The following is an 11,914-nucleotide window of genomic DNA, read 5'->3' as shown; positions in this document are numbered from 1 at the left end:
TATTTTCAACCCAAAACACTAATTTGTTGATAAAAACAATAATAGATTCGTGTAATTTAACCAAAACCGAGTTAGAATCACTTACCCCAATCCATATGGTGAAAATCGCCTCAAAAATCGCTTCAATCCGAGCTCCATAACTCCAAATGTCTTAAAATGACCGAAACCTTAAAATATATCTTTTGTCCAGGCATTTACTCTTCGCGATCGCGAAAAGTGCTTCGCGATCGCGAAAAGTGCTTCGCGATCGCGAAACACAAAAATTGTCAGCCAAAAATTTGCCTTTCGCGATCGCGAAAAAGAAATTCTCACCACTTCCAGACAACCTCTAATATAATGGTCTTAACCTTTTGTATAAAACTCCAAATTGCAAATGGTTTATCTTTCTGAAAACTAGACACCAAGGGCTATAACTTTCATTTGTTTCTTATCTCCCAATTCCTTACATATTTCTAGATATAAGCTTCCAAAATCAGCCCTGTGCAACGGAGATTTTCAAACTCTTCCCGGACAGCCTATAGTGTATCTACCATAACTCTTTGTACACAACTCCAAATGACAAATGGTTTATATTTCTGAAAACTAGACATCAAGGGCTACAACTTTCAAATTTAGATTATCTCCAAATTCATTATAGATTGCGAGATATAAGCTTCCAAAGTCGGGTCAGTGCAACAGAGATTTTGTTCTACGCGATCGCGAAAGAGCTTCCGCGATCGCGATTCACAAGGTTCCAAATTGTTGTTTGCTCTTCGCGAATGCGATCACGATGCACACCTCTGTAGGCAGAAACCAGCAACTAAAAATGGCCTAGAAATGGTCTGAAACCACCCCGAAACTCACCCGAGCCCCTAGGGACCTCAACCAAATATACCAACAAGTCCCTAAACATCATACGAACTTAGTCTAAGCCTCGAATCACATCAAACAACGCTAAAACTACGAACCGCACCTCAATTCAAGCCTAATGAACTTTGAACTTTCAAATTCTATATCTTGTGCCGAAATACATCAAATCAATCTGGAATGACTTCAAATTTTGCACACAAGTCATAAATAACATAACGAAGCTATTCCAATTTTCAGAATCGGATTCCGATATCGATATCAAATAGTCAACCCCCGGTCAAACTTTCCAAAAATTCAACTATCGACATTTCAAGCCTAATTCTACTACGGACCTCCAAAAAAAATTCCGGACACGCTCCTAAGTCCAAAATCACCATACAGAGCTATTGGAATTATCAAAATTCGAATCCGAGGTCGTTTACACATAAGTCCACATCCGGTCACTATTTTAACTTAAACTTTAAACCTTGGAACTAAGTGTTCCAATTCATTCCAAAACCTCACCGGACCCGAACCAATTACCCCGACAATTCACACAACAACTGTAAAGTACAATTTGAGCAGTAAATAGGGAAACGAGGTTGTAATACTCAAAATGACCGGCCGGGTCGTTACATTCTCCCCCACTTAAACATACGTTCGTCCTCGAACGTGCCAAGAGTTGTTTCCAAGCCATCAAATCATTGTTCCATCTTACCACACACGTACCCGGGGGTGATCTTATGTCACCCTATTCTATATAGACCTGACCACACAACATAACTAAAAATTATTAATTTAACTTTAGCCCATAAACCTTGGAATATAATTTCCAACCTTTAGAATTTTTTTCAAGACACGAATCTTACATTTACACCCTGTATGAGTTTGAACAAGCTGTATCAAGCCATAACCATAACCATAACCACAGACATGATCACCTAACATATTACACAACGCGCATGCTCATAGAACCATTTCTGACCACAGTGACTACTCCAAAACCAACCAAATACTAGTATTAAACCCATATCGAACCAAACCTCATCCCAAAACCTTCGTACACTGTTGATAATAAAAGAAACATGCGAAATTTCATGACCACTTACCAGATCAACAAGTCACGGAGCTCTCTCGCCTCAACCAAAATCATAATCACTTTTTGAACCGACCCACAATATTATACTTCCGAATATACCGAAATCAAACCTGATACTACTCATTCTAGGTTCAATGACCTTATATTACTAAACATAACTGTTCCATAGACATACCACACCAATATAACTCAAAGCCACGACCCGTGCAATTCCTGCACCAATAAGCAACAATTCAAATGTACCCAGTCATGGAAAATTACTCAAATGAGAAAATTGCCCCGCCAGATTAACAAGTACCGCCACAACGAAACGCTGAAAATTCATCATACACCATAGAACCATCACCCGATTCTAACACAAGGTTCATACCTTAACATAACTCTGCTGCAATGCGTGACCCCATCCAAACGCTGGTCCATAATATATACCTCGAGCCACCCCGCTCAAAATCAATAACCACAGAGAGGCAAAGGACAAAAATGCCACACAAAACCTAAAAGAACATAACCATTACGCAATCGCTCATGCAATACCCAAATATTCTCAAATTCCTTTATAAAGCTTAAATAGAACCGCATCATCTGTGCACATAACCAATGAATCACAACTCCTCGTAGCATAAAGGAGTAACTCACAGATCATTTCAGAACACGGATAAGTTCAACATCAACCGAATGACACATCCCTCAACAATAGCAGTATGGAGCCAACCATTCCGGCTCGGTGTAGAATACACATCTTAATTGGGACTACCTATGGACCCCAAATCAACTCTCGTCACCACAATAGATAAATAACCCTCCGAAAGCCCACAATGACTGAATCATAACACATACTATCATCTGGCTAGCTTCGGCCACGACTTCACAGTCCACAACCATGAAACAATCTGCTCCTGAGAACTCCCAGTCTCCAAATCCATAGAACACACGAATCACCATATTTTATCCCAATTCCACCGCCTGGATATCTAATACATCACTCATACACGATTATTGCCACAAAGCACCTGTAGAAAACCCCCACATCATAAGCACTCAAAGAACCAATCATATCCATTACCATACTGATCCAACCTACTACTAAGTTGTCCTATTTCTCCAAGTCCCTTCTGAATTTGTCTTGAAATTGATACTTCTCCTTGCTAAAACACCATGATCTTTAACCATAACTCACCCCACAAACCTTAGCAACTGTATTCTTCTTAAGCACCTTCAAAAATACCACAATTGTAACACTTGCTCTGAAAATACCTTATGTGAATTTCAAATTGTTCTCCTCACCCTCCTTATACTAAAACATAAAATCCATAGTCATACAGAATTTTTGCAAATCCAGGCACCATCCAGTGTAAATCTCAGGTTTTATCCATACACAAGTCCGGAGAAATTCTCAATTGCTATATAAAATTTCAAACCCACTAGAATTTTCTCCGGAGTCACCCACTTTGTTCAAATCTAATTGCACCGCCCAAATGGGTCAAAAGACACCTGCCCCATTAGCACAATAACACTCAAAGAAGTAACTCTACTTTAATACCCCCAATCAAATTCATACTCCGTGCGTACTACGTATTTTGAAAATAACAACTCACCCATCCCATGATTTTTCACATACTCATAAAGTACAATATAATCCGTATCCAAGAATTCGTTTACTCAAGTCATTCTCGAACTCCATCTCTGCAACTCATAACTAATCCACAAGTATGCTTCAAACCAAAACTAAAATTTAATATATAACCATGAAATTAAGCCGTCTGCAGCAGGCTCCCCCACTTGGCTCAAAGCCATAAATTTAAACACTCCGTAACTCACAATATCCACACTCTACTACTGCCCTAATACTTCCGTCAGTTCAACGAAAAATTCTTCTCAAGCTCATACAACGCCAACCATAAAAATATCCCAAATCATCTGCTAAGCTCGCAATCATTCTCTTGACACTCAAGTCAACTTTCTCAGCCATATTCAAATTCAAATCTCCACACATACGCCCTGCTGGCGGAAAAGTAACTCTCCACTCACATATAATGAACACACCTACGTAGATTACTCTCCAGGAGATAATCCACCTCCCTAGCCTAAAATTGACATCTTGTTATATCTTTTCGCAATCAAAATTACTATGCAATCACTTAGTCAATATGAGTCCAAACTCATTAACCAGACATGAGAATTTAATTTACCCCAAAATTGAACAATATGAAAGATCCTTCAAAACATTCATACTCGAGACTGTACGTTACATTAAAACGAAAATCAAGCACTCAATGGCCATTTCTTTACATTTCAAGAAAATACTTCTCGTCACATTCAAATCGTCTTAACACATCCCGCGGTCACATCATATCCATTATACCGCTATTCCATCGCTCATCGAGCCACAAATTTCACTGCAAGGTCATTACCGGACATATGAGTCCACCTGTACAAGTTATAACTGAAGCTACCGAGCTTAAACCGCGGTCTAACCATGGCCTCAAGTCTTCCAGACTGGCCCATCACCAAAACGTAGAATTCTCATCTCGCGCATCATCCCGGAAATCACAAGCCGACGATACACAACTGATACCGAGGCGCTCATGTGCGCCTACGAATACGTGGAAGGAAATTCAAAGAGTTATGTCCCAAGCTGAATCAATCCCACACGATAAGGAAAGAAAGATGGGAAGTATATATCCTAAATGCCCTGTAGCCTCTCGAAGATAAATATGTGGTCATCATACCGATCCGCAAGACTCTACTAGACACTTGCTCATGACTTGTAGAACCTATGAATCATAGAGCTCTGATACCACCTTGACACGACCAAAAATTCAACTAGTCGTGATGGCACCTAACCCAACCCGATAAGTAAGCCAGCTTTCAATTATCTAATTCCAATAATAATTATTAAAGCAATTTAAGTGAATAAAGATCTTAATCTTATACATCACCCAAGAACTGGTAGTACAAATCACGAGTTTCTAAGAATAGAGTAAACAAAAAGAAAATGAAATAAATACATAGTCTGTTTGAATAATTCACAAACAGAGCTTTTATAAATCTAAAGCTACCCTGAACAAGAAGCAGCTACAACAGGAACGCAGGTACATCTTTAAGTCCGGCAACCATCGAGCACAGCAACAACATCAGCCAACATCTACACGCAATTTGCAGAAGTATAGTATTAATACAACTGATCCCATGTACTGAGTAAGTAACAAACCTAGCTTTAGGTTAAAGTAGTGACGAGCTTCTACCAAGGTCGGATCCAAGACCACTAGTCCACAACAGTCCATAACAATATAAAGCAAATAATACCAGAAGTAACTCAGAGATAAAATGCTCAGCCAAATCATGATTTCAAAAATAATAGTTCTTCCTTTCAAGTACATTAGTGAAAAACCGAAATCGTTTACTAAAATTTTCAAAAATATGAATAAGTTTGAAAGCAATAATTTTCTCAAAATCCTTTCAATAATAAATAAAATATCTCATTTTCTTTCCCAGATAACCAGTGTAAAACAAATGCATCACTATGCCCATCCGTCAGCATGTGTGAGATATCATGAATAATGTGATACCGAGGAAAACACATCTCTATGCATATATGTCATGTGTGCATGTCAATGCAATGTATCTCAGAGATTGTACTCATTACTCATACTCTCAGATTTCTCAATCTCACTGTCTCGCATTCTCTCTCATTGTGCTCAGCACACTCAATCACTCAGCGCTATACAATACCTGCTGCGGCGTGCAGCTCGATCCCTATTTATAGTTGACTACGCTCACTGGGGTGTACAGACTCATGAGGAGCTCCTACAGCCCAAGCGCTATAAGCACCGACAACCCACGTGTTGCACGGACAACTCACGTGCCATAATATAAGTATCTGGATCCGCACGGCCAACTAGGTGCTGCACGGCTAACTCACGTGCAATATTAATATAAGGATCCGCACGGCCAACTCACGTGTTGCACGGACAACTCACGTGCAATAATAATATAAGGATTCGCATGGCCAACTCACGTGCAATAATAATATAAGGATCCGCACAGCCAACTCACGTGCTGCACGGCTAACTCACGTGCAATAATAAGCCAATAAGGCCTGCTGCAGGCGGGCAGCCCCGATCCATATAATAGTAATAATATATATAAAGCCAACATGACCTGCTACGGCGTGCAGCCCGATCCCAAAAATATCCTCACAATCAGGCCTTCGGCCTCCCTTAGTCACCAATCTCTCCAGTCTCTCTCTCATGGGCTCACAATGTCATGAGAATAGCCCAAAAATGATGATATGATGTATCGATAAATAATAACAGAGACTGAGATATGATATATAATGACATGAATATGACTGAGTATAATTTTCAATTTAAAACAAATAATTCACAGTTATGACCTCTGTGGGTCCCAATAATACTGGCACATAGCCTCAACATGATTTTTAATATGCTTTTCAGCTCAATTTCTTTAACACATAAAACCGCATGGAAAATGGCAAGATTATTTAACTACAAAATTTCACAGAAACAATTATGTCACAATTTCTATAGTACACGCCAACACGCCCGTCACATAGCATGTGCGTCACCTCCCAACAATTCACGTAATACATATATTCAGGGTTCATACCCTCAGTTCCAAGATTAGAAGAGTTACTTACCTCGAACAAGCCAAATCCAATATCGAGCAAGCTAAGCAATGCTCCAGAAATTCCATTATGCACGTATAACTTCCAAACGGCTCGAATCTAGTCACAATTAATTTGTTTCAGCTCACAAAAATTATAGGAATTAATTCCATATCAAAATACTAATATTCCAAAAATCCAAAATTACGCCCCAATAATCACCCATGGGGCCCACGTCTAGAAATCCGATAAAACTCACAAAATTCGAACCCTCATTCAACCACGAGTCCAACTATACCAAAATTACTCAAATCCGACCACAACTCGGTCTTCAAATCCTCAATTAAAGTCTATAATTTTTTTTTACTATTTTCAACCCAAAACACTAATTTGTTAATAAAAATAATAATAGATTCGTATAATTTAACCAAAACCGAGTTAGAATCACTTACCTCAATCCATATGGTAAAAATCGCCTCAAAAATTATTTCAATCCGAGCTCCATAGCTCCAAATATGTTAAAATGGCCGAAACCTCAAAATATATCTTCTGTCTAGGCATTTACTCTTCGCGATCGCGAAGCACAAAAATTTTCAGCCCAAAATTTGCCTTTCGCGATCACGAAGAACAAATTCCCAGCACTTTCGGACAGCTTCTAGTATAATGGTCATAACATTTTGTACAAAACTCCAAATTACAAATGGTTTAACTTTCTGAAAACTAGACACCTTATAACTTTCATTTGTTCCTCATCTCCCAATTCCTTACCGATTTCTAGATATAAGCTTCCAAAGTCAGCCATGTGCAACGGAGATTTCCAAACTTTTCCCGGACAACCTATAGTGTATCTACCATAACTCTTTGTATACAACTCCAAATGACAACTGCTTTACATTTCTGAAAACTAAACATCAAGGGCTACAACTTTCATTTTTGGATCATCTCCAAATTCCTTATAGATTGCGAGATATAAGCTTTCAAAGTTGGGTCAGTGCAACAGAGATTTTGTTCTACGCGATCGCGAAAGAGCTTCCGCGATCGCGATTCACAAGGTTCCAAACTGTTGTTTGCTCTTCGCGAACGCGACCAAATGTTCGCGATCGCGATGCACACCTCTGTAGGCAGAAACCAGCAACTAAAAATGGCCTAGAAATGGTCCGAAACTCACCCGAGCCCCTCGGGACCTCAACCAAATATACCAACAAGTCCCTAAACATCATACGAACTTAGTCGAAGCCTCGAATCACATCAAACAACGCTAAAACTACGAATCGCACCTCAATTCAAGCCTAATGAACTTTGAACTTTGAAATGTTATATCTTGTATCGAAGTACATCAAATCAATCCGGAATGATTTTAAATTTTGCACACAAGTCATAAATGACATAACGAAACTATTTCAATTTTCAGAATCGGATTCCGATCTCGATATCAAAAAGTCAACCCCCGGTCAAACTTCCCAAAAATTCAACTTTTGAAATTTCAAACCTAATTCCACTACGGACCTCCAAAAAAATTTTCGTACACACTCCTAAGTCCAAAATCACCATACGGAGCTATTGGAATTATCAAAATTCGAATCCGAGGTCGTTTACACATAAGTCCACATCCGGTCACTATTTTAACTTAAACTTTAAATCTTGGAACTAAGTGTTCCAATTTATTCCAAAACCTCACCGGACCCGAACCAAATACCCCGACAACTCACACAATAACTGTAAAGTACAATTTTAGTAGTAAATGGGGAAACGAGGTTTTAATACTCAAAACGACCGGTCGGGTCGTTACACAGATACTTTTTGGTACGTTCATCTTGATGTAACTCTGGACGATGGCATAATACTTTCAAATCTGCTCTAAATTTGGCAGTCTTTTGTTTTCCCCTTGACATTCATCACAGTGTTAAATATATTATCAAACACATTTTTTTCTATGCGCATTACATCAAGGTTATGCCTAATGAGATTTGTTTTCCAATAAGGCAAGTCCCAAAATATATTTCTTTTTTTCCAACCACATAAATGATTCTTTGAAATTCTAGCATTTACTGCTTGCTTCAGAACCAAGTTCTGTGACTTTTCTCAGTCCAAAATCCTCATCTTCTTAAGTATTTCTGAACCTGATTGTTCAGTGCATACAACCTTATGTACTGTTTTACCCTTCTTGAACCACCTTTTGTTCCTTCGAAAAGGATGGTCTGGTGGTAAGAACTTTATGTGATTTTCAAACCATGAGGTCTTTCTACCATTTGATGGAGTAAAAGCATCTGAGTCCCCCATACAATAAGGACAAGCTAACTTTCCTGCTGTACTCTAACCTGACAACATTGAGTACGCTGAAAAATCACTTATTGGCCACGTCAATGCAACTCGCATTTGAAAATTGTTCCTACTTGAAACATCATATGTTTGGACCCCTTTGTCCCACAAATAATTCAACTTATCAATGAGAGGCTGCAAGAAGACATCAATTTTCTGTTTAGGATTTTTTTGACCAGGTACAATCACTGTTAAAAACATGTATTCATCCTTCATGTACATTCTCGGTGGCAAATTATATAGTGTAACTATCACAGGCCAAGAAGAATATTGTTGGCCTGAATTACCAAACGGATTAAACCCATCAGTGCACAAACCCAATCTGATATTTCTCACTTCAGATGCAAAATGTGGATGTGTCTCATCAAAATGTTTCCAAGCAGGAGAGTCTGAGCAATGACGCATGACACCATCTTGATTATGTTTAGAATGCCACCTCAAATGTTTTGCTGTAGAGTTAGATGCATACAACACCTTTGCAAACGCGGTGTTAATGGAAAATAATACATCTTCGTAGAAGATAGTAGTTTTTGGCCGAGTACATCTAGTTTTTGATCTCTTGAACCGAGTGTGGCTACAAAATTTGAAACTATCAAGTTCACAATCTTCACGCCAATAAATCATACAACAATTGTTGCAACAATCAATCTTCTCTACCAGTAAGCCCAAGCCTCACATTAGATTTTTGGTACTATAAAAGCTATCTGTCATTATATTATCGGCCGGCATCAATTCCGATAAAAATTGACATAAGTCATCATAACACCTTTCGAAAAAATGATGTTCTGCCTTTAGATTCAACAATCGAGCAACGACAGATAATTGTGAATGCCCATGAGGGTTTCCTTCCAAATTTCTTGTTCTGATGCTTTGAGCATATTATAAAGACTTTTAGTTGTTGGATTCGGGGTCCTCTTCCAAGTTTCAGTTATAAGATGGCCCGGCAAAATCAAAAACCATAGACTGAAATGAATTATGAGATTGAAGGTTCTCAGTTTCTTGTTGTATAGTTTCACCAAATATTTCTTCTTCATTAATATTATGTACACTTGGATATGGACAATAATTTTTCCCGTGGTGATACCAACGATCATAATTTGGTACAAAACCGTATTTCCCAAGATGTACCATAACTGTAATCTCATCTAAAATATTTCTATTCCGACATTTATGATGATTACAAGAATATCTTAGCTTTTCACCATCCATGCATTGTGGATGACTTTTAGCAAATGCAACAAACTCCTCAACCCCCGCAATAAACTTACGATTAATGAATCCATTTTCCAATCTAGCATACATCCACTCACGATTGGAATTCATATTGTACACTCTGACACAATTAATAATAAAACATATGTCGTAGGTTACATGATAATAAACAAGAATAGCTTACATAAAAACTGAAAACTTGAGCAGCAAACCACATATATAAATTTATATAAAACCTTTATATGAACAATCAAAAAGAATTAAGATCGATGTTGCAAGTTGGAGATACCAGATTCTACCAAATTCATATGTAAAAATCGTTATACAATGATTCTCCATCAAAAGTTATTATTAGTGCCATGTAGTTTACATTATACAATCAAAGAATCAAATATGAAGCTGAACATGCCATAGTATTATCTCAAGAGCTAGGAATCCCCCCTCTCCTTTTTTTATATTTGTATTTTTCACATTTTCTTACGCATAGGCAAAATAACATACACGAGTCTGTTAAACCATTAATACAAACATCATTGTATTCTTGAAGAGGAAGAGCAACACAATATCTCATTTTAAGACTCAGAAAAATTAAATCGATTACATACATCAGTGCTACATGGTCAATCCAAACCACTAAAGAGAACTTCTAATAGAGTTCTTTATTTGTATATATACCAGAAATTACAAATTAAAAAACTTTCCATATCTCAAAACTCAAATATAAAATGAAATAAAATAAACTATCTTTAAAAGATCACTTATCAATAAAAATTTAAGTTTCTTTTTATTTTACTAGAAGAGAAACTAACTCATTTAGGTTTTTCACTTCACGATTTCTCTATTCTAGCATGTTTGATGAAGACCCACTAAGATATTTTCACAAATTTGAAGTATTCAGAGATGTGGCAACGATTATATTCACTTCAACATACCCCTTTGTTCAAGCAAAATCTAACTGAGAATTGAGTAAACCATGAAGTAGAAAAAGAACCAAAAATCTGTCTAAATGCTTCTAAATTTATGACCAAATATATTTTCTTTTAAATAGCAAATCAGAGTAAAAGAGATACCAACAACAATAGTATATCGTTGAACAACTGGAAGTGCTCCCTCAAAAAATGGTTCCTCACAACCTTGAAGTAATCACTGTAACTGACCACAAAATACATAATATGAAATTTAATTTTACAACCAAAACAAAAAAAAAAAAAAAAAGACAAAATGAGAGTGAAAGAGGAGATACTAACAAGGGGAAAGCAGTCGACAGAGCACCAAAATACAAAAAAAATCGAAGCTTGTTGGTTAAAGAACGTTGGTTGAATGTAGTCTACTAATGGTGGTATAGAAGGGATTTGTGAAAGGAGGCTCTCTGTGGGGATTTCATTTTGCGGAGAAACAAAATGGGTCTTTGGACCGTAAGAATTTTGATATGGGTGGAAAAGTAAGGTGGGAACAGTAAAAGTTAGTCCCAAAATTTTCTAAAAATGTGACAGACACATGCTTCACTAACTTTTATATTTAAAACATAAGTGGGTATTTTTATTTTTGTGACGGATTTAAATGACGGTCACAAATTTGAGACGCATTTGGGCGTCACAAAAAAGTTCTATTAACTATACATATTTTTAATAATATTTGTGACGGAATTTTGTCAGACTATTTTACCCAAAATTTCGTGACTGTTTATTTTTGTCACAAAACTTTTTCGCTAAATTCTGTTACGAATCAGTCACAAAACCGTCATAAATAGAATTTATGTTAAAGAAATTATTGTTTCCTCAAATTTTCGACTATGTAAGGATGATCCATCATAAATCTGTCAAAAATTC

At 37.3% G+C, this 11,914-nt stretch overlaps 1 long non-coding RNA gene across 1 annotated transcript; it reads right to left on the bottom strand.

Moving 5' to 3' along the window:
- Positions 1-4,837: 4,837 nt before the first annotated feature.
- Positions 4,838-11,558, bottom strand: LOC107827636 (uncharacterized). The gene is made up of 3 exons (XR_001657571.2): positions 11,333-11,558; positions 11,156-11,237; positions 4,838-5,072 (listed from the first exon to the last, which is right to left on the bottom strand). It is a non-coding gene; the product is annotated as an uncharacterized LOC107827636 (long non-coding RNA).
- Between the last annotated feature and the right edge of the window lie 356 nt (positions 11,559-11,914).

This window comes from Nicotiana tabacum, chromosome 19 (genome assembly GCF_000715075.1).
Source record: "Nicotiana tabacum cultivar K326 chromosome 19, ASM71507v2, whole genome shotgun sequence".
In the NCBI taxonomy this organism is placed as follows: Eukaryota; Viridiplantae; Streptophyta; class Magnoliopsida; order Solanales; family Solanaceae; genus Nicotiana; species Nicotiana tabacum.
This window is presented reverse-complemented; position numbering and strand designations above follow the sequence as displayed.